At 41.1% G+C, this 24,082-nt stretch overlaps 1 long non-coding RNA gene across 3 annotated transcripts in view; it reads left to right on the top strand.

The window, feature by feature from the left end:
* LOC143841181 (uncharacterized) overlaps positions 1-23,526 on the top strand; it is a 38,643-nt gene extending 15,117 nt beyond the window's left edge. The window contains exons 2-4 of one of the 3 annotated variants that reach the window (XR_013232613.1): positions 19,235-19,346; positions 20,308-20,474; positions 23,391-23,526. This is a non-coding gene — a long non-coding RNA (uncharacterized LOC143841181). Of the gene's footprint in view, positions 1-19,234; positions 19,347-20,307; positions 20,582-23,390 lie in introns of those variants that run through there. The other 2 variants (XR_013232611.1, XR_013232612.1) reach the window with 2 other exon arrangements.
* The last annotated feature ends 556 nt before the right edge of the window (positions 23,527-24,082 follow it).

Below are 24,082 nucleotides of genomic sequence, written 5' to 3'. Positions count from 1 at the left end.
TTCAGTGAGGATTTAGGTATCACATGCTTCCCAACCTTATCCTAAGATTTCAGGGGCATCTTAGTCTTTTTCTATAAATGAACAGCCTCTTGGCTCAGAGGAAAACAATTCCCAGGTGATGACAGTCTTTATATGAAAGAACTACCCATGCAAACACACAAGCTCCCAAAGTCACCTAGAGTCAAAACACTTCCTATGGAGACCATATGCAGGGTCTCACAGATTCGATTTTTTAATTTATTTACAAAATTATAAACTACAACTACTAGCCAATGTCTTCCATGATAAGCACAGCTTTCCCTACTCCTGCAGCAGCTCCCAGCCACTAGTTTGGAAAGACTTACTTTCTGGCACTTAAGATTGCACAGTTGCATTGGGAAGAGTAGTGACCACCACAGAAGACAGAGATAAAGTTCCATGAGATCTGTACATGCTGAAAAAGTGGGTAAATGAAACAAGATGCAATTCAATAAGAAGTGCAAGGTTCTACATCTGGGTCACAAAAATGAAAAGTATGCATACTGAATGGAAGATACACTTCTGGATAGCAGTGTGTATGGATGAAATCCTGAGGTACTTGTGGACTGTATGCTAAATATCAGCAGACAGTATGATGAAGTGGTAAAGATGATCAATGCAGTCGAGGGCTATATCAACTGAAGCATCACATCGAAATCACAAGATGTTGTAGTCCCGCTATACCACATTAATCAGACTGCACCTGGAGTACTGTGTGCAGTTCTGGAGGCCTCACTTAATAAAGGATGTGGACAAAATTGAGAAAATACAGAGGAGAGCAATAAGGATGATCCATGGCCTGGGGATCAAGACCTATGAGGAAAGGCTGAAGGACTTCAAAAAGTTCAACCTGGAGAAGAGAAGGTTCAAGAGGGGACATGATTGTTCTTAAGTATTTGAAAGATTGCCACTTAGAGGAGAGCAAGGAGCAGTTGCAAATGATCACTAAGCATATTATTCAACATGTGTTGAAAGCAAAGCATTGCCAGGTATACATTACCTGTGTTCCAATATAGGTGGTGACCACATTGCAGCAAGTGATACTTTTGCACAGCCTTTCTGTTAGGCACCCTCAGCTGTTCACCATCATTGATCACTCCACTGGATGCATAAGACTTTACCAAAGCTTCTCACCAGTAGCCTTTTGCTTTGTTTCTGCTTGGAAGTAAATGACTGATGTGCACAATAGTGGGGAGGAACTGGAGTCAGCAGCTGTACAAGGAACCAGATGCTAATCCTTTGTGGGGGTCAAATCTAGCTCCCAAAACTCCAGTTGCCCACTCCTCATGTATTTGATTTGATTTTGTTTTAATTCTGAAAAGTGATTTTCCCCCTTACCACTTTTAATGAGATCACCCTTGGAAATGTGTCCAGTTTCAAAAAGACTCTTATCACAGGATTCACTACATTGGTACTAGCAGTCCTCTTAAGTGCCCTCCCCCATATTGTATGTGGATGTAGAATTAAGAAGAAAAGATGGAGAAAAAAAATGCTTATTTCTGCAGCATTCCACAGTCTCTGTAGAAAGCCTACAAATAATGCAAAAGGTTCAGAGCTCCCTTATGAATTAATCCCCTCAGGGCTAAGTCCAAATCAGTGCTCAAGACTGAGTGAATAACGAAAGACATGTTTAATTATATTGCCAAGCAATATTAATTTCAGAATATATTAAATGACTGCAGCCCATCAATCTAAACGAAGACAGCCTTAATAAGGCTCAATTGTCCTTTTTTAGATTTAACCTTTTACAACATTATTTTTGCACACCAGAAGCAATTTTGTTACTGGGTCAGTAGAATGGGGAGAGGGGTTCCCTCAACAAACATGTTTAGCTAGTCTAGCATGTGTATGCTTTTTTTTTTTCATTTGCTTAAGTCAGACTCCCCAATTAGAACAGAACCTACTTTCTTTTTTTAAGGTCACTTTCCTTTTATCCAGGCTAAATTGCTGCTATTTTTTTGAGCATCCAGCAAATAATATGACTGCAAATCTGTACAAAGCCACTTCAGAGAAATCGGGTAGGCCTGAGGCTAAATTGTCAGCTTCACTTAATTGTCTACCTGTATCCATGAATGAAATACATGTATTGATTCAATTTCTTCCTTTTGATAAAGCTACTGGGATTATGCCTCTGCTGAGTTACTTGTGAAACGGAGACTGTTTGAAAAATGGTTAGCTGTTTCTTTTTCTAAAGGTATTGATAATGGCAGGTCCCCCCCCCCCCAACAAGCACTTCCTACAGACCCCAGAATAATACTTCCTTATGGGTTCTATTGTGGCAATCACTGTCTTAGTTCAGTATCAGAGTTTTGGCTAAGCATAACAAATTATGCAGAAGCACCTTCCCCAAAAATATCTACTGACAGTGGCATCTGAAGTCCCCCTCCTCTGGCCCCATTACTCTAGAGTCTAACTGAGATCACCTTAGGTCACCACAGTATTATATATCTAGTATTCTACACTACATAGCTATTTCAGTGTCATCATTAATGATGGCTCAAATTCATCCTCAAACTTCTCCCAAATGGTGGCTCAAATTCATCTTCTTATAGTTCTCGAATCCCCATTGTCTTGGGACATCAGACATGTAAGAAAAACTTGTCGGTGCAGGGTTCCATATAGTTGGCTTCTTGTTTAAACTGAGCCCCATACTGCTCACAGCAGCACCAGCCTGTGCCACATATTTTCATATGTGTAGGCTACTCAACTCAGCTTAAGTTAGATGCTAGCTCAGAGAATACCTGAGAGTTAGATTTCTTAAAATTCTTGGCATCACATTTAAGATTCACTCTGTGGCAGATTCATGGTCTAATATAGCGTAACTGTCTGATCATGGCAGATCTAACATGCAGAGAATAGTTTTTAGCCACACGTTGAGTTGCTCCTAAATCAATCATGATGCACAAAGCGAGAAGTACTTCGGTTAAAAGAAAAGGAAGACAACTAATAAAATAGCTGCAAGCTAATATATGAAGTTGTCTGTAGTCCCATTCTGACATGTCACTATGAGAAGGAGGGAGCTTTGTTCTGATGAGATGTCAGGTTGTCAAAAGGTGCTATCCAAGTTGAGCTTCAAGAAGATGCTCATGCTGGATTCTAATCAGTAATACTAGTTCATGTTGATGTGCAAAAACTATTAGAGGAATATTCCGTATTTTAAGGAGAGGCAGGTTGTTAATGTCAAAAATTTTCAGTAAAATCTGCAAAGCCATTAACAGAACAATCAACAGTGACAGGTCAAAACTGAGGCTTCCTATAAAGCTAAGGGATGCTAGAATTAAAGTATGAATTGGAGGAAGTTAAATGGATGTTTGAGATACACGGGGTAGATGATTTTATGTGAGAGAAGCTTTATGGGAGATATAAAATGCATGCATATCAAGCAGATCCACTGAGATGAGAGCTTAGCTGAACATGGACAAAAACCTCATATCAAATCAACAAGACTGGTAATGCATGCCCATTTGGGGCTACTAAGACAAACCAAGAGCAATTTTTAATGACAATATATTACAAAGGATTATGAATCAGCAGTACATTGAATAGTCTGTGAGGAATGAAAAAAGATTGTTTTGGCAAACAAATATTTTTTTATGCTTAGCTTGTCTGTGGCAGAACTAGTGCAGGGTTTATGATTTGTGGTTCTGCTATCACAGTACTGCACAAAACTCATTTGCTCTCATTCTATATAGATGCCTTTCCCCTCCAGAAATTTATTTCATCTAGGAGATTTACAGCTGCATCCTAAACATTCTTGTTTGAAAGCTATTTAAATTAATTTCCTTTCCCATCCATAATGAAGAATGTCATCTAAATGGTCTTGCTCTTTGAAAACTGCGGGCCCAGAGCACTGATCTGCAAAGAAATGTGAAGGCAAGCCTCCTCTTATAAGGATTTTTTTTTTGCAGGTAATTCTGCTGCAGCTCTTCTTTAGAGAGTGGTTGAATGCTCTAGTTTAACATACAAACAGGACAGAATTATCCATCCCCAGAAAACCTGACTGGGAAAAGGGCAAGGTACAGAGACACAGCAGAAAGCCTCCTTCGGTGAGGGGCTACTTTGGGTTCACTGGGACCTTTGACCATTATTTCCTATAACTCACTAGGGCCCATTATGCACGGCCGCCGAAATGGCGATTTTGGGTCACATGGAAAATGCGGAGGGGGAGGACGCGAAGCACAACGGTTATGCACGGGACGGGATGGACGGGACGGGCGGCAAAACTCAGAGTTACCGATTATGCACGCGGCAATCCCGGCGCCACTTCTGGTTGCGCCCCAGTCACCCGGAAGCTGCGCTTTCTTCCGCGTTTTGCTAACGCGGCTTTTTCGATGGCATGCACCGAAGCTGCGGCCGGTTGCAGCCGGCACCGAATGTTATCGGTGATTTTAGTCGCTGCCATTCCACCCCGAATATGCTTTATTCCCCCCGTGCATAATGGGTCTAGCAGTTCTTTTCTGGCACATGTGTGCTCCACGCAGTTTGGGAATCAGAGGTCTCGCCATCTTGATCATCTATCTGGACGAGTAAAGAACAATTAATTTCTAGGCTCCTGAGTGTCTGGTCCATTGTTAAACTTGGGTGCATAGGCATAAGAACTATTCTGGATAATGGTGCTTTGCATCTTCCTGATCAGTTCATTATAGACCCCCCTCCCCTCTACCATTTACTTCAATACTGATTCAGAGAGGTGCTATTACTATTACTTCTTAAATATATATATATGATTTCTCACTAAAATGGCTCTATAGTGGTTGGCAGTGTCAGCTATAGCCGTTTCTCATTTGCTTAACTTTATAAACATTTGAGAAGATTTAAGCTATTTCCTGTGCTTCATGGTATGGCCTCCCACACCCGAACTACTTTACATCATCCAGCTAGAATGCACCAGAGGGAATAGTCAGTGCTATTCAGCAAGGAACGGCATTATTTAAACACAACTGCAAGATTTTTTAGGGAGCCTCCCCCCCCCTTCATTTCATGGAAAGGCATAAACAGCTTTGCTTTCAAAGGCATACATTTATGTGAAGGTGATCAATAGAAGCTGGGATTGTTCAGCATATCTGAAAGTCAAAGCCGTTGGGCCACTGATTGACATTTTCAATTCTACTCTATTTTGTTACAACCCCACCCATGTGAGCTAGCGTTTGCAATGTGCATAGTTCAGACCATGTAACTCATAAAGGACCAAATCAGATGTTACACCCCCTCCCCAATGCACATGAAGCTGCTGAAAATGTTTCCATGTGGTAGTTGGTCTTTGCAGGGACTGCTGCATCATTTGTAAACTGTTGTAGCTCACTCCAATCAAGTGGAAAGCCTCCCTGACAGCATCACATATGTTTGCCAGTCTCTGGGGCTGGCATGGAAAAATTCCACTCAATATGACCAAGACTCTCTGGTAAACAGCTTACAGATGTTAGAGCCTCATGTGGAGCTATCACAAAATGGAGGTACTTTGTAGTGACCTAAAAAATCCCCCATTGCTCTGGCTAGCTTGATATCATCAGATCTTGAAAGCTAAGCAGCCTTGGTCAGTAATTGGATGGGAGATCTCCAAGGAATACCAGGGTTGCAACTCAGGGCAGGTACTGGCAAACCACCTCTGAATTTCTCTTGCCTTGAAAACCCCACAGGGTTGACAGGAGTTAGCTGCAACTTGACAGCCGAGAGATAGATAGACAGACAGACAGACAGAGAGAGAGAGAGAGAGAGAGAGAGAGAGAGAGAGATGACTGTAGCAGTCAAATTGTCACAACCTCTTCAGACCAACCATGTTAAGTTTATATTTGATCCAGAAACACCAGTTGTTCCCACACTGGCACAGGGAACATTCTCCTTATTTCATTGTTATACTAACAAAACTATGTGCCACTGAAGAAGAGTTGGTTCTTATATGATGCTTTTCTCTACCTAAAGGAGTCTCAAAGTGGCTTATAATTGCCTTGCCTTCCCAACAGACACTCTGTAAGGGAGGTGAGGCTGAGAGAGCCCTGATATTACTGCTCAGTCAGAACAGCTCTATCAGTCTGTGGCGAGCCCAAGGTCACCTAGCTTGTTGCATGTAGGGGAGCGCAGAATCAAACCCGGCTCGCCAGATTAGAAGCCACTGCTCCTAACCACTACACCAAGCTGACTCTCATATTTAATATTGCTATTAAAGTACCTTCAACTCTAGGCAACTGTACAATAAGTTTAAAAGAAATTAACCCATAGCCATACAATCTAAGATCAGGGAAAAGATAACTAGGCAATGGGAACAGGTACTAAAGAAAACAAAAGGAGAGTTGGAAGAATCCAGAAGTTTTCAGTCACTGTTTCAACTCTTTCAGGGAGAGAAAATGAGGGGTTCTTGGTGATAGCAGGGTTAGAGCTCTGAAAGGGGAGAAATCCAACATTTTATGACAAGAATGCTGACTGAACAAGTTGAGATGGCAGAGAAGAAAAATAGAGAGAAGATAGTGTGCAGTGGAAAAGAAATGTAAAACCAAAAAAGTAATACATTGCTTCTGATAAGGAATTGGGAACCAATGAAGGAATAGCTTAGAAGAAGAAGAAGAAGAAGAGTTGGTTCTTATATGCCGCTTTTCCCTACCCGAAGGAGGCTCAAAGCGGCTTACAGTCGCCTTCCCATTCCTCCCCCCACAACAGACACCCTGTGGGGTGGGTGAGGCTGAGAGAGCCCTGATATCACTGCCCGGTCAGAACAGTTTTATCAGTGCCGTGGCGAGCCCAAGGTCACCCAGCTGGTTACATGTGGGGGAGCGCAGAATCGAACCTGGCATGCCAGATTACAAGTCCGCACTCCTAACCACTACACCAAACTGGAGAGAAAAGTACAACAATAATGAAGCTGGGGAAACAAACTAACAAACAAGCTACTGTCTTTGCAGTAGAAGGAAAAAAAGAAATAAATTTTGACTATTTGGGGGATAAAAGGAAATTCCAAGTTTTTACAGCAGCTCAAATCAGAGACACGAATAAGAGAGAATAAAATTATTAGGAATCCAAATTTTATACTTGGGAAAATGAACATTTGTTTGTTTGTTTGATTGATTTCTTATCTGCTGCTCCCAGCATGTTGGCTCCTGACAGCTTACAAAGAATAAAACCCCACAATAAAACAATTAAAAGATCTCCACCTTAAAACCCTGACCCTCCCAGATACTATCCCAATAAAGGTTTCTGAGTCTGACCTTCCCTGATGGTGAACACTGAAATCTCAACTTCCCCTTCCCACTCAACAACCTCCCACCCAGTGCCTCAGGGGGATGTCATGACTGAGCTGAGAAAGGGCCCCTGATCTTAACTGCCCTGGCCTCAACCAAATGCCTGGAGGAAGAGCTCTTTCTTGCAGGCCCTTGGGTTCTACCAGGTTGGGGCCAGGACCAAAAAGGACCTGGCTCTGGTCAAAGCTATCTCATTGGCTGGAGACCACCAACAGTTTTGTACCCACAGAGTATAAAGCCTTGCAAAGGAGCATAAGACAATAGTCAGTCCCTCAGATATGAGGGGACCAGACTGTGGACAGCCTTAAAGGTTAACACCAGAACCTTGAACTTTATCTGGAACTTGATCTGCAACTGGCAGCCAATGGAGCTATCTCAGCACAGGCTGGATATGGGCCCTCCAGTGAGGACTCTAGCATCTGTCTTCTGCACCAACTGCAAATTCTGGGTTAAGGACAAGGAAAGGCCCACTTAGAGTGAGTTACATAAATCAGTCCTGGAGGTAATCATCGCATGGATCACTGTAGCTAGGTGCTCTGAGGCAGATGGGTCAAACTTGGATTGACATAGCCAGTTTTTGTGTGTTTGTCTATAATGATGGTTATAAATATACCAAACAAGGCAGAGCCATCATTAGGACATTTTCAAAAACCCTCTGTGATCTTCCATGGCACCCTGCAAACAGGCAAAATCAGCCACAGCTGGTAAATGTGCATTTTCTGTTGTGGTCCCCACTTTATGGAATGCCTTCCACCTTCCTGGCTTTCCACTAACTATGAGGCAGTGAGTTGTTCAGGAAGGGTCTTTTGTACAGAGATAATTAGGGCTGTACTGTTCAGAAAGATGCTTTGGTAAAGGAACTGGGAAGGACTATAAACTGTATAGAACATACTCACTATTGCTATAAGAAGGATCCTACTGTCACCTCATCATTCAATTTGTCATGTTAATGCTTGTGCTCTGTTTCAGCTCTGTTTTCAAAGTTCTGCTTGTTTTTAATCTAAATCTTATTGCTTTGCTTACTGAAATCCTGTTGATTTTATTTATTTATTTATTTGTTTGTTTTAATATACCATCCCTCTCCACATGCAGGCATATTTGCCCTGAGTCCCCATGAGTAAGGCATATTATAAATAATGTAAATCAATAAACAAAAATGGTCGCTTTAACTATCAGAGGAGGGGGTTTCAACCCCTTCCTCCTGCACCCTTTGTGATTTAAATCATTATGAAATGACAAGTTGCTCCATTGAAAAAGCAGGAATGAAGACATTAAAACACCCCATTCCTAAGAATGGCCCCAAAATTCACTGTTTTGAAGAACATGCTTAGATGCAAATGGTTCAGCCTCTTGTCTTCTGTAATTCCTGCCCAGAAAAGATTTTTAAAGATTTGATTATAAGAGATGTTTGTGCCTTCTTTTTCTTCTCCCCATATCACTATTCCTTCATCCATTCCATGTCCCACAAAGATTAGTATGTATCAAGATACACTATTATCCATAATGGTTGAATGTCCATTTTATAATCGCATCGACCTCCAGCACTGAATTTTGCAGTTCTCCTTATATTTATGGTTGGAACACACACCATGCAATGAGATTTTATGTATTTATTAAACATATTAAACATAAGAAAAATGATCTAAGGATGGAAGACAAGCCAACAGGATGTGGAAAGTCCCACAACTAAACAAGCAAATCCTGGGTACAGATTTTTGGCACGTACTGTGCCAGGTAGCATTATAAATGGTTTGCTTATAATTTAACAGCACAGTAGATGGTTATGGAGTGCAAACTGTGGGATGTTATATAGTAGAACAACACTTAGTTTAATCTGTTTACATTTGAACTGAAAGGCTCTTATCAAGATTGGTTCACTATTGTGCTCAACTGTGGGACAAAAACAGGAAGAGACAGCTCATATATATCTCAGAGGCTTCGTTTATTTAAGTCTAATTCTTTATAGCTTTCTGCTGTCCCTCATTGTCCTGCACAAATCTTACAACAGCAGATGTTATTGTACAACCTGTCTGCAGCAAAAATTTATCTTCCCTGCGAGAACCATTTGGCTCTTTTCCTATGAATTTCTTTTCAAGAGAAGCAATGCAGCCCAAAATTCACACCCATTGCATATATTTTGGAAAACGTATCAATGACTGCATTACTAAACTTTGTGGCAAAACAGTTAAAATTGCTGCACATATGTAGAACATACTTGATGTACAAAACCAAGGACATACAAATATCAGACCTAGCATACTGTTTGCTCACTTCTCCCCTGTTCAGAAGTACTTGCACTAAACCTTATCCAGTGGATAGCCTCAACACAACAGACACCTCTGCAATGCTATGGCCACCCCCAAGGGGCAGTCACATGGAACCCTCAAGTGGCCTCCAAGTAGCAAAATTAACATACAGACAAGACTCTAGGGTGAAGAATTAGGTCATTGTGTTCCAAACCTCTCACAAAAAGTGAGAAAACACAAGACAGAGTAGTAGCAATCATGAGAACTGGGTAAAATTAATAGGAGATGGGAGTAGGAAGAGGAGATACACAAGTTCTGCTCTGTAATGGAAGCAAACATAACAATCCTGAACAGAGGTCCATTATTTTAGTAGCCCAGCAGAACCCTGGGCTACATTTTCCACATACAAGGTAAGGAAATTGCAGTGCAAAATGCAAATAAGAACAAAACTTATGTTGACCATATGACAATCCCATGGCACAGCTGCCGCCATGATCCTCGATCCCACACCGCCTCCCTCAGCCATGCAATGTTCTGGCTGGTGTCCATCTGGGTTGCATCCAACCACTATGTTCTTTGTCGGCCTGGTTTCCTTTTTTGACTGACCAATCCTAGCATAATTGCTTTCTTCATTGAGTTGGATCGCATGATATGGCCAAAGGAAGTGAGTCGGAGCTTCGTCATTTTGCCTACCAATGATATATGTACTGTAGTATTTCCTTGTATGTGAATTTTGCTGTTCATGGAACCCACAGAAGACTTCTCCAACCCCAGAGTTCAAATGAATCAATTCTTCTCTTGTCTGATTTTTTCATCGTCCAACTTTCACAGCTATAAGTGGCTGTTGGAAATATTAATATCTGACTAATTTACATATAGTAGTTAGGCTTATGTCTGGTTATCCATGCTCGGTTCAAGCTCATCATTGCTGAGTGGCCCAGAAAAATTTGACATTTTATTTCTATATTACAATCACCACCCCATCAATTTGTGATCCAAGAAAAATGAATTCTTGAACGCATTTGATCTCTTTACCATCAATTGTTAATGCGACATGCCTCTTTTTAGCAGTGGTCATTATTTTTGACGACCCGTCAGCTGAAGATGAATAAACAGGAAGAAATTTCCAAGCTGGCGATGGCAAAAAGTTTTATTCAGAACTAGTTCCTAGGTATAAAACCTCATTTTCGTATTTTACTTCCTCAGTAAACTTATTTCTGAATTGTTGTTTTTTTTTCAGGGATACAAAGTCTTCAGCCCACTACCTAATTCTTATATTTTATATACCTTATATTTTATATTTTAAGTCATATAATTTGACCCCATTTATAAAATGTTACCTTTATGGATCTTTGATACTAATAGACCCAAATTATATGACTTAAAATATAAAATATAAGGTATATAAAATATAAGAATTAGATAGTGGGTTGAAGACTTTGTTTGTATCCCTGGAAAAAAAACAATTCAGAAATAAGTTTACTGAGGAAGTAAAATACGAAAACGAGGTTTTATACCTAGGAACTAGTTCTGAATAAAACTTTTTGCCATCGCCAGCTTAGAAATTTCTTTGTTTATTTAAAAAGGGAGGTTGGAAGAATAATCAGTAGAAATAAGAGGAAGCCATTAAAGCTAGGTGGGGGATTTAGAAGATACCAGGTAGTCAAAGGAATGAGTAACTTGCCCCTTAAAACAGTGGTCCCCAACCTTTTTATCACCGGGGACCACTCAACGCTGGGGACCACTCACCGGGGACCACTCAACGCCTTTTACTGAGGCCCGGTGGGGGGGTAGTTTACTCCTCTACTCTCAACCACTGCCCTAGCGCTCTCTGATCGCTATGGTAATGTTTAAACATCCCTTCAAAATAAGATACAGACACGCCACAACAATGAAGTGTGTTGTAAAGGGCCGGGGGGGGGGGAGAAGGCGTCCTTCGGGGCCCACCTCCAATTAGTTGAAGGACCACATGTGGTCCGTAGCCCACAGGTTGGGGATCGCTACCTTAAAACACAGCAGAAACAATCAGAATCATTCACAATTACACTCTGTCATGGACTTTACCTTCCCAGGAGTAGCAAAGAATGGGCAAAGCATTTCCTAGCAGGTACTTGTCCCCTTGGCACTCACCATGGTTTAGTTTATGATCTTGTCTCATAAAGTTGCAATATAACCATCCATTTGTGAAAGCATCGCACAAGTGGTAAGTAGGCTTAAACACTATGTGAAGAAAGGCAAGAATTTGGCATGGGATTTCCATTTTCAGCACCCCCATGATACACACAACATCTAGCATCATACACATAACATCAAGGTAAAAATATTCCCAAGTAAATCTTAAAAGTACATAACTGGTAAATAATCCAAATCTGTGTTTTTTTCACATAGTCAAAGATTTCAGTCATGATTTGTGACATATAATACCCTTAGTGATCAGGTAATATATTCTCTTTAGAGTGCTCTAAAACTGCAGTAAGAGCATCCATTTTCTCCCATCGCAGAGAAAAGTGACAGTTTTCCTTAGTTCTAAAAATTATTTCCAGGTTTTTTTCCTCCACTCCCCTTCATTTAAGGAACTAATTGGTTAATAAATAATGTCGACTGGCCGCAGTCCTGGACCTCATTTATTCAGTAGTATATGGTGCATGTTAGCCACCAAAAACTGTGTTGCTTGGATCAGATTATCTCAGCCTTGGTCTGGCATATGACAGGAAGAAACAGGGAGCTGCATCTGCTCTGCATTCAAGAGCCAGAATGTTGCTGCAGTTAATTTAAGAGTTCTAGAGAGAGCCAGAGTAGCTTGGGGTGAGGGAAGTTTCCCATTCATATATGAAGTTCATGGAGTATCTCCATATATACATAATATCTTTCATTATAACCTGTCTCACAGCACAGTTATGAAACCTTCTGTGAAATACTTAAATTGGGTCTGAGTTTGACATTGGAGTGAGGCCTTATATTTTAGATATGAAAGAAAAATAATAATTTGCCACTATATGTGGAAGGAAGGCAGAACACATGAGCTGGGTTTTTGTAAGTCTACCATTTTATGAAGAACATCAGCAACTAAGTGAATGGCAGTAAAATGGGGAACATTTTCTCTCCTCATAAATGTTTTGTTATGGGTAATAGTTCCCATCGTTTTCCTCAATCTCTCTCCCAGAACAGAAGAAAATATTAGGTAACAATTTCAATGGGAACTGCCATTGTATGTCTTCTCTATCTGGGATAGCAGTTTCTGTTGTGGTACCCTGACCTCGCTTGGTATCACTCTCATCTCATAAAAAGATGACTCTCTTCCCCCAAACTGCCAATTTCTACCTTATACATCCCTAAATACCTTGGTGTTCATCCTGATTTGCATGGTTATACGTTGAGAATGAGATACAATCTGAAACAAAACAACCCAAGCAGACAGCATAACCAAGCCAAAGACAACAGCCTTGGGGAGGTGACATGGGCAGACCTCCCTAAATGCCAGTCAACAGTATCTGTGGTTCTCTCCATTGACAAGATCACACTGGCTGTCTTGAATCTTGCTTTGCCTCTCATGCTATCAGCACTTGCAAGATCCTGAGCTTCTCATCCCCCACTTGTGATAACTGAGACATTCCCTACTCTGTAAGAGATCAGATGAGTTTAGGGAATCAATGTTATACTACCTATGAATGCCCACCTGCCCAAGAGTATGCCTCAACAGCAAAAGAAGGAAATATATGCAAGATGCCTTCTATGTGCGAGGCAAGCAGTCTTCCATAGCTCAGTTCACAAATTAACTGTGAACACAGTACTTGCATGTACATGTTTGTAAGAAAGAGCTAATGAAAGTTCATGTTGTGAGTGAAACTGAGGACTGGAATCTGGATAACTGGATAATTCATGTCACATATTTAGCCATATGTGTGTTGACTGCAGCATAACATTTATTCAATGCACATATGAAGAACAATACACTTACAATAAAGTGTAAAATTGTACATGGATTGTTTGTGCATTTACTGTAATAAGAACAGCTCTCATGCAGCCAATCTTCTTGTATACTTTATCGGTGCAGCCAATACAATATTGGGACCATCTTTGCTGCATCTGTCATTGTAGGAGGTTGGTAGCATAACCAGTGGAGAAAAAAAGAAAAGAAGAAAAATATTTTGTGTTTTTTCACAGTGGCAGAGGGGAGCAGTCAAAGTGCAGCCCAGAGTAATTATATTGCTTTAACAATAATTCTCTAGTCTCAATTATATCAATCCATGGGGGGGGGGGGGGGGGAGAATGCACCATTTGGGTTTGAATAGTATCCACTCTGCCAGAGGTGCTACAATAACTGTCTCTGTTGATATGGGGAGGCACCAAAGGGAAGGCAGGAGCTGCATCCTTGATGAGGAAGAAAAGCTTGTTTGTGCATAATATATTGGAGAAATTGTTCAGGAACCGTTCATCCATGTGAAAAATATGACTGCTCTTTTGCTGCCAAGTTGACTAAGGCCTAGTATGATCAACTGTGTTAAGTGCCAATCTTGCAAGTTAAAGCTTCCTGGAGATATTTTCGAGTTATGCACCCATTTGTTTTTGGACTTGAGAAGGGGAAAAATTGCTTATTTGGGTCAGCTATGCCATGCCCTTACATGTGTACCTGGCAAGTTCTACAGCATCAGTACTGAATTCCATGGATGACAACACTGAAATAGCATAACTGAACTGTTCAGAACTATCGTTGTAAGCACACTGAATAAATCATAATCATTCATTATTCAGCCCCACACTCTCTTGTCTTCTTTCAATTATTTAATTTTTAAAATCAGAATAAGTAATTACAATCAATTAATTTTGTACATACAGTAATATGTATGCATTCAGACTCCCACTATGAATATTGCAAATGTGTTAGAAAGCATCTGTTTTTATTTGCTTAGGATTGATTGCTTCACAGAGGCAAACCCTGCTGATTTTTCTACATGATCGTATGTGTAGACAGGTAGAGAAACAATAGTAGAAAAGTTCTGCATTTTAATGGAATTACATACCTATGCATATGATTTCACAAATCCATTCAAAGCAGAGTTACACACTTCTAAGAAGGGTTCCTAGTCCCTCAAAGTGGAGGCAGGGGCACCCTCTCCAGGCTTTACTCTCTCACTGCTGATCAGCTGGCCATCTGGGGGAACATGCCAGGAGACAGAGGAAAGCTCAGGTGATGATGCTGGCAATATGGCAGCATCACTTCCAGCACACACAGGAATTAACATTGTCACACTGGCAACATCCAGATGATGCTCTTGTATTTGGGGAAAATTTTATGATAGAAGCCATTTTTACCATTATATTTTTTGCCAAAAAAACCTGTATGCTGCCACAATGGTCGACTGTGATGACATCACTTTCAGTGCCTGCCGGAAGTGACATATCTGTGTTGCCACTGCCAATGTTGCCTGGGCCTCCCTCCCACTCCTGTTAAGTCCCTCCCACCACATCCCTCACCAGGTCCCAGGAGGGACCTAGACGCCTGCTTCTAAATAAACTGAAGTTAAGGGTCCTAGAAGGATGCAACACTGCTTATTGTGACACTCTTGAGTGCGTGCATACATGTTTCACTTACTAAAGTTTGTGCGTAAGCAATGTTGATATGGTCATAACTGCCAGGCAAACTTACCTATACTGAATATTCCCAGTTACATGAGAGGCAGGTTCCTGATTGGATCACTTCAAGAGTTGTTCAGATTTGCCTTCAGTGTTATGCTGAACAGCTTGGTATCTGCACATTAAGCCGCTTATGCTTTAGTGCCGGGTTACAACTCTAAGTAAAAAATTAACCAACAAGGATTCTTGTCCCTTACATGGAACATCTACATAAGGGGCCAGAATCCTTGACACCTGTCATCCCCCATGATACCTTAAATCAGGGGTAGTCAACCTGTGGTCCTCCAGATGTTCATGGACTACAATTCCCAGGAGCCCCTGCCAGCAAATGCATTTGCTGGCAGGGGCTCCTGGGAATTGTAGTCCATGAACATCTGGAGGACCACAGGTTGACTACCCCTGCCGCCTTAAATTATGAAAGATCTATACTGTGTGGTTAGCACTCTTGTTTGAGGAGCCTCCTATCCAAATGGCTGTCACCAATACATTTGCAGACTTTTAAAATATAATGCTTTAGCTTGTGCCTCCACTCAGTAATGGATTGCCAGGGGCTTTTCGCACGCCTTCAAAATCGCACAATGGTTGCCAATTGAAAACGCTACTGATTTGCCATTATGCACAACGTCGTTGACAATCTGCCACACACCTGAAACCGATCCGCAAAAAGCGCTTCCTTGTAGCGCTTTCAGGGAAATCCCCAAAAGTGGATTCACCCTCCGGAAAGCGCTACACTCCTGCAACCAATCTGCAACACTAGCGGGAAAGTTCTGTGCGTTACCATTGTGGTTTCTACAAAGTCCCTCCCCCTGGCTCTCTCCTCTGATCTTCCGGCGAAGCGATCGCCATTTTTTTTTCTCCGAGCGAGCGAAGTTCAACCCACCAGCAAGCCTGTTTAGAGGCTTCCCCGGCTTCACTCCCTCCCCAGAGCTGTTTAGTCACTAAGCACAAACAACAGAGAAGCCCATTTGCTGATGTATTTTCCCTTTATTTTTTACACTGTTTTCGGCCGAAAATCGGGCCCGTGAGGGGGGGGGATTTTTTTTTTCACTCGGGGAGAGCGTGGCAACGATGAAACGACAGCTCAAACACACCTGCCAGCTGATGGGTCTCTCCGTTGCAACGAATCAACACATATTCGTTGCAATGGGTGTGTGTTTTTTTTTTTAAAACCTTTCTTAAAGGGAAAGGGGCTGTTTGGGAGCATGCTAACGGCTGCCCATTGGCTGCTTGATGGCCAGGGGCGGGACGAGCTCGGCAATAGCGCTTCCTTTCTAGCGATTTTTGCTGAGACCGGAAGCTTGTGGGAAACGATGGAAACGCAACTGGATTCCACTACAAAGGCAGGTATGCATAATGACGAATTGCACTATTTTAAATGGCGATTTTTCGTTCAGCAAACAATTTGCTACAAGGATCCCGGTGCGGAAAGCCCCCCAGTGTTCCACTGATAACAATAAAGATTATCCATGTGCTGCAAACCCACTTTTAGAAACTACTACTTGATCATTCACAACGCTAGAATCCTTCACTTAGCTTTTTGTAAACTATTCTAGAACCAACTAGGAGTTCTATCTTACTTCTTGGTGTAGTGATTAAGAGCAGTTGCCTCTACTTTGGAGAACCAGGTTTAATTCCCCATTCCTCCACATGCAGCCAGCTGGGTAGCCTTGGGCTAATAACAGTCCTCTCAACCTCACCTTCCTCACAGGGTTTCTGTTGTGGGGAGAGGAAGAGTAGGCAATTGTATGCCACTTGGGATAGACTCCTTTGGGTAGTAAAAAGCAGCTTCTCTTCTCACCCACAGATCTTTGATCTGTATTGATATTGACACCCCTAGCTATGTACAGAGGCAAATTCCAATAGTTATTAACATTCTGAGAAGTAGATCACTGTAACAACGGCCTGGTGCTTAGTATAAAACCAAGATCTATAAAAGGGAGAAGTCAGAATGCTGTGGTTTTGGCTGGGGATCGGCACCAGATTTCAGCAATTCTGTTGCTGGAGCCCAAACATCTGTATGATGCCAAGCATTAAGCTGCAGACAGACACTGTGAGGACATAACTCTTCTTTGTCAACATCTCTCTCTCTCTCTCTCTCTGAGATATGGGGGCTTCTCCCTCCACCCTTCCCATATGAAAAGTACCACAGGTGAATGAAATATTTATGCCAATAAAGGTATTGCATTTGTGTGTGTGAATGAATGAAATTGTGTTGGTGAAAACAACTATAAAAAAATCACACCATTCCCTTACAACCAAACTGATTACTTGGGGGGTAATAATTGGTTTTCTGAAGGAAGGGTATGAACAGTGCTTGGGTCTTTCCTTTACATGTGCTTCCCGCTTTTGGCTCCCACTAATGGCCACAATCTAGACAGCATCCTAAAAAGCAGAGACATCACCCTGCCAACAAAAGTGCATTTAGTCAAGGCTATGGTATTCCCAGTTGCAACGTATGGCTGCGAAAGTTGGACCATAAGGAAGGCTGAGCGTCAAAGAATTGAGGCTTTTGAACTCTGGTGCTGGAGAAGACTCTTGCGAGTCCCTTGGACTGCAAGGTGAACAAACCGGTCAGTCCTAAAGGAGATCAGCTCCTTAGAAGGCCAGAAACTCAAATACTTTGGCCACCTCATGAGAAGGAAGGACTCCCTGGAGAAGAGCCTAATGCTGGCAGCGATTGAGGGCAAAAGAAGAAGGGGACGACAGAGAATGAGGTGGCTGGATGGAGACACTGAAGCAGTGGGTGTGAACTTAAATGGACTCCAGGGAATGGTAGAGGACAGGAAGGCCTGGAGGATCATTGTCCATGGGGTCGCGATGGGTCAGACACGACTTTGCACCTAACAACAACAACAAATGGCCACTTATTTCTGCTGGAAAGTATACTAGGTGACTTGTTGATGACCATTCTATAAATTAGATAACAGAGCAGCAACGTCTTCCATAAAACAACACCCCCCCATTTCTCAATGTCTCTTCTCCTATAGGGAAAAGATTCCTTACAGTATTGCTTCCTAACTCTAGAACAATTACACATTTATTAACTATTGTAACACAAATGTATTTATTGTTTAAATTCAACATGGTATCACAGAAGCACACACCCATCAGTTTGGGCTCACTTTCAGGTTGAGTTTTATTGAAGATTCTAAAATCATGAGTCTTATTACAGAACTATAAAGCAGGCTGTCTCTTTCCTGTAACTGCTCTCTCCCTTTACCCCATAGGAATTTATTTTGACAAAATATGTTGGTTAGAGGCACCTCTGAATTACGTACAATGCAACTGCAGTTATCAATGTATGTGTGCAACAAGCTGGGAAACTGGGTGACAGTTCAACAGGTACAAATTGGATGCAGCCACCAAAACCGTTGCTTAGGAACAGGTTACCTGAAGGATGAGCTTTCCCCATATGTCCCTGCCTGGGAATGGAGATCATAGGGAGAAGCTCTCCAGTCCAGAATGTCCCATAGATCAAAGAAGATTGTTTGGTGTCTGCATGAGAGAGGGACTCTTCACTAGCAGACTCAAGTTTGTCAAACCTCCCCAAAGAAGTGTGCCTGGCCCCTCACATTCTGTGTTTAGGATGTAGCTGAAGATAGTTTTATTTAGGGCAGCATTCAGTTAAAGCAGTCCTAAAAGGTGGTTTTAAATATTTTTATGTACTCTAGGTATTTTATTTATATTGTAAGGTTTCTTGAGCTCCACATAGAAGAGGGGAAGTTAATAAATGTTTAAAAAAACAATCAGTCAATGGATAGATTAAAAGCAATGAAAAGCGTGAAAACTGTACATAGAACACCATGTACAGGGAATGCATCTGTTTCATTATTTCATTATGATGGCAGCATTATGTGAATTATGTGTATTCTACTACAGCTGTTTCTAACAATACCATTGAAGAAATTTTAACTTGTTGAATCTGTACTAGTTTAGCTCATTATCTTCTCTTTAACAATAGGCATGATTGCAACATTTGAAGAAATGTGTGCCATGTTGTTTCATGAATCAGCTATGTCTTACTGTTAGACAGGATATTAAAAAATAGCAGCTTATGTATTCTTGAGAAGATATTATTACCAAGTTGATGTGTGAAATGTTCCACAGGATATGGATCCAAGCTGATGCGTGGAATGTTCCATTGGAGAATTATTACAGGATGAAGCTCTTCTGTAGAGAGCCATGCAATATTTTATACATGGACTAGATCTTTCAACAGGTACGTGACTCTGCACATTTGCTTCTGTAATTACATCAGGATACATGGGATTTCCCTATACCAAGAAAATGAATTACTTGAGGATTTCTTGCCCTAACCTGGATAGCCCAGGCTAGCCTGATCTCATCAGATCTCAGAAGCTAAGAAGGGTTGTCTCTGGTTAGTACTTAGATGGGAAACCACCATGCAAATTCCAGGGTCACTATGCAGAACCAGGCAATGGCGAGCCACCTCTAAACATCTCTTGCATTGAGAAGCCCATGAAGGCTTGCCATAAATTGGCTGTGACAATGGCAGTTCCCAACACCATCAAGGAGTTCTCACATTTTTGCCCATATATATATAGACCATGATGATAATACTTCCTTGATTCTCTTGACTTGAGAAATGGTGGGATTTCTCCTCATTCCATTTTTATGTATCTTATGTCAGATTAGCTCTATTTAGAGTAATAAACCACATTAGTCCTTTGGTGGAAGAACAACTAAGTTTCTACCAGCACCTTAAAGACTAAGGCATCTATTGTGGTATCACTTATTGTAGTCAAGAGCCTGTTTCATCGTAGGTAGATACTTCTTTAGACACTGGTATTGTTTATTTACTGTGAATTATTTGATTAAAGTCAATAAAACGATCCCATTTTCATCCGTGTATACATAGAGATCGGATTTGTTCTGGTCTTGTTTTTTTTGGAAATTAGAAGTCGCAGAACAATAACTCATGTAATCCTATTCCAGTTCTGTAGAACAACACCTATTTAAAGCACTCCCCAACTTAATAGTGTGGTTTTGCAACATACCAAGGCAGAATTCTTAACGTTGTTTCCAAGTCATCTGGTAATCTCAGAGATCTTTGGTATTTGCCAAAATATTTTTCAGTTGTAAGTTAAGAAGCTTTTTGTCTTGAACAAAAAGCGGCTATGTAAATACCTGTATTTATTTCCTTGTTTACTTTCATATAGCTTCATTCATGCAGAATAATTTGAGGGAGACAAGGAAGGCTGAAGAAATGCAAGTGTGGGCGTGAAATAATCTAAGGATGAAATATCTGATGAAAACAAAGAAAAAGTGACAACAGTATTTAACTTCTGAGAATAAGTACTATCCAAAGATAAACTGCACATTAAAGGTTATTGGAGAACACAGATGTTTGGCTAAGATGCAGCTACAATTCTCTTCTCTTTTTTTGGTGCACTGTGCATATGCCAAAATTTATTTTGTTCGTTTCATATTTGGAAAGCATTTTTTCTACTGATTATTGTACTGTATTTTGAAAATACTAGTCATGAATAAACACTTGTAAATTCCATTTATTATAACAAGAGTTAATTAATTTCTTTTCATTTAAAACATTTATACCACACCTCTGCACATATATGTCCACTGGCTTACAAAAATATTAATAAAAAATAAAACAAAATAGCAAGATAAAACCTGCAGCAAAACACAGGGAGAAATGCAATAAAACAACATGAGATAAAAAGAAAAAAATAGAACCAGAAATAAACTCAGGAAGTGCTCAAAATCCTAAAACAAGCAACATGAAACCAGAAAAAAATATTTAAAGGATAATAGGGTAAAGCAGGACAATTGGCTAGGAAAGCCAGCCTCCAGTTGGGGCCTGGGGTTTCCCCGAAATTGCAGTTCATCTCCAGACTTCAGAGATCAGTTCCCCTGGAGAAAAACAGCAATTTGGAGGTTGGACTCAATGGCATTTAACGCCTTCCGATTGGGCCCTCACCCTCAAGAACTCTTGTCAGTCCTGGTGAGGGCCCAATCAGAAGGCGCTTCACACCTTCTGATTGGGCCCTCACCCGGGCTGGCCCCGCCCACTCTCTGCCCACTTAGGCCTTAGCCTTTTATGTTTATACAGCAACAGCTGTATAAAGATGGACACAGAAGCCCAGTAGGTGCTGGGACTATCCAATGGGAGTTATATAAATCTAACTATTATAAAGTCCAATTATATCAATAAAAGCTTTGTACACCAAGCTATAGGTCAAATTACAAAAAGAAACAGAGTGGATATTAAGGTTACGGACTTTGGCACCTCATAGGTTAAACTCTGATCTGGGACTTCTGACTTTGCTCAGCTAATTGCTGAAAGTAGCAAAAATGCTGTGTCATTCCCTACTGGGAATGAATTTATGTGCTGTGGATATTTCCCGCACCTGGTGCATATTCTGGTCAGTATTTTACTTCATCTATATTCTATTTAAAAAATAGTTGTTTTGTGTGCAGTGTATAATTTATTCACCTTATATGGCATATTGACAAATATATACCTATTTTGTAATCAATTTTGATCCCGTGCTTTTAATATTGTTTTAAATATTTTTGGAATAATTTTACTATGGGGTCTTTCTGTTATATTAAATATAAAATTTTGTTTTATAGATTCCCTCTGACAAAGCTTACATGCACAGCTATTTTGTAAATCTATTACTCATCATTACTTATTCATGGGGGGAAAATAATTGTCCCAGAATCCATCATCAATTGTTAAAGTACGTGTACTCCATTGAACCTTAATGTGCACACATTTATGCATTAGGTTATAATCACCAGCTTACTTATTGATTTTTCACTATTTACATCAGTGGTCCCCAACCCGCGGGCCGCGGCCCAGCGCCGGGCCACGGCTTCCTCTCCCCCCCCACAGTAAAAAACTTCCCAGGCTGCAAGCTTGCAGCCCGGGAAGCTTCTTACTGCGGGAAGGGGGGAGAGGGAATCAGGGCCGCGGCCGGGCCGCGCATGCGCAGTGGGCGCGAGTGGGCAGTTGCCCTGCCAGTCCCCAGCCTCAAAAAGGTTGGGGACCACTGATTTACATGCTTGAGTCCAGGGGAGAGGGGAAACTAGAACTTTCTCCAGGCCATGTAGAAACACTGCCTATCAAACTATTCTATACGATTTAATTATGCAAAAAATGTTCAAGCATCTTGCAGACTATTGACTTTGGCTGCAGAGGAGAGGACACACAGTAACGGGTTTAAACTACAAGTACAACGATATAGGCTAGATATCAGGGGAAAAATTTTGACAGTCAGAGTAGTTCAGCAGTGGAATAGGCTGCCTAAGGAGGTGGTGAACTCCCCCTCACTGGCAGTCTTCAAGCAAAGGTTGGATACACACTTTTCTTGGATGCTTTAGGATGCTTAGGGCTGATCCTGCGTTGAGCAGGGGGTTGGACTAGATGGCCTGTATGGCCCCTTCCAACTCTATGATTCTATGATTCTATCCTAAATTGAACCCTAAATATTCAAGCATCCCTGGATTTAACTGGGACAAGGACCAGAAAATAAGGACATATCTGAAAAACAGGGAAATACTAATGGAACCAACAGTATAGCACATTTTGTCTTTCCCTTATACCATCCCCTTATCCATATAATACCTCTGTAATTTGCCATTAAAAAATTATTAGCAGAGCTATTACACCAGGTCTTTTCAACCAGAGCTTCATGAAACTCTGGGGTTTCTTGACAGCCCTGGAAGGGTTTCCTGAATGGATGGGAGTGTATTATCTATTGGGTAATATAACCATATATGGTCATGTTGACCCAGGCCCCCACCCAAAATGGCCAATGATGGGCCTGGGAAAGGGAGGGGCCCCGGGTGGGCATGTACACAGCTATACTTTCCAACTATATTCTGAATAATCTAACCACTTTTGCAATTTATCAAAGTCTGAAGAATGTTTCAGGGGTTTCTTAATGGTAAAAAAGTTGAGAAATGTTCCTCTAGAGCAGGGGTAGTCAAATTGTGGTCCTCCAGATGTCCATGCCAAATGCTGGCAGAGGCTCACGGGAATTGAAGTTCATGGACATCTGTAGGGCCACAGTTTGACTACCCCTGCTCCAGAAAAACCACATATTTAGAGAAGATGGTTTCATCTCTTGCTCTTCTTCAAGGCATATCTAGTAGCTGCCAAAATGCAGCACAAAGATACTCTACTCATATATCTTCCGATGAATTGTTCCTCTTAGGAAATCATTGAAGTTGGCCTTAATAACTGTTTGTTGTTTGTCTTTTAAACTTTATTTAGATCCCATCTGGAGTGCTGTGTGGAGTTCTGGAGGCCTCACTTCAAAAAGGACGTGGACAAAATTGAGAGGCTTCAGAGGAGAGTGACGAGAATGATCCGGGGGTCTGGGGACCAAGCTGCGTGATGAAAGCCTGAGGGACTTGGAAATGTTCAGTCCCTTCTGATTGTACAATTCTATAATTCTACATTAAATATTAATAGATAATGGTGGATGAAGTCTAATTGTGATCTTCTACATAAGTGCATTGCTTGTATCGTATATATTTTGTATCTGAATGCAACTGCTATAAAAATAGCTTTCTTGTTTTGTATGTTCCTGTTGGGCCAGAAAGCAATGTTAAGCATGAACCTAATATAGAAAAGTAAAAATATCAGCCTTAATACAAAATACTGGCTAGTCAACACCATTGTCTTCCCCATAACAAGCTATGGATACAAAAGCTGGACCCTAAAGAAAGAAGACAGGAGGAAAATAGATGCTTTCGAATTATGGTGTTGGCGATGAATGCTGCGAATACCATGGACAACCAAAGTTACCAACAAGACAGTTTTAGAGAGGAGCAAACCAACTATGCCATTAGAAGGCAAGATATTATGGCTAAAGATTACTTACTTTTGACACATCATGTGATCAAACTCATTAGAAAAATCATTAATGCTCAGCATGGTCAGCGGCAAAAGGAAACGTGGTC

The sequence above is a fragment of the Paroedura picta genome, chromosome 7 (assembly GCF_049243985.1).
Source record: "Paroedura picta isolate Pp20150507F chromosome 7, Ppicta_v3.0, whole genome shotgun sequence".
In the NCBI taxonomy this organism is placed as follows: Eukaryota; Metazoa; Chordata; class Lepidosauria; order Squamata; family Gekkonidae; genus Paroedura; species Paroedura picta.
The sequence above is the reverse complement of the archived record's forward strand: the minus strand, read 5'-3'. Positions and strand labels throughout refer to the sequence as shown.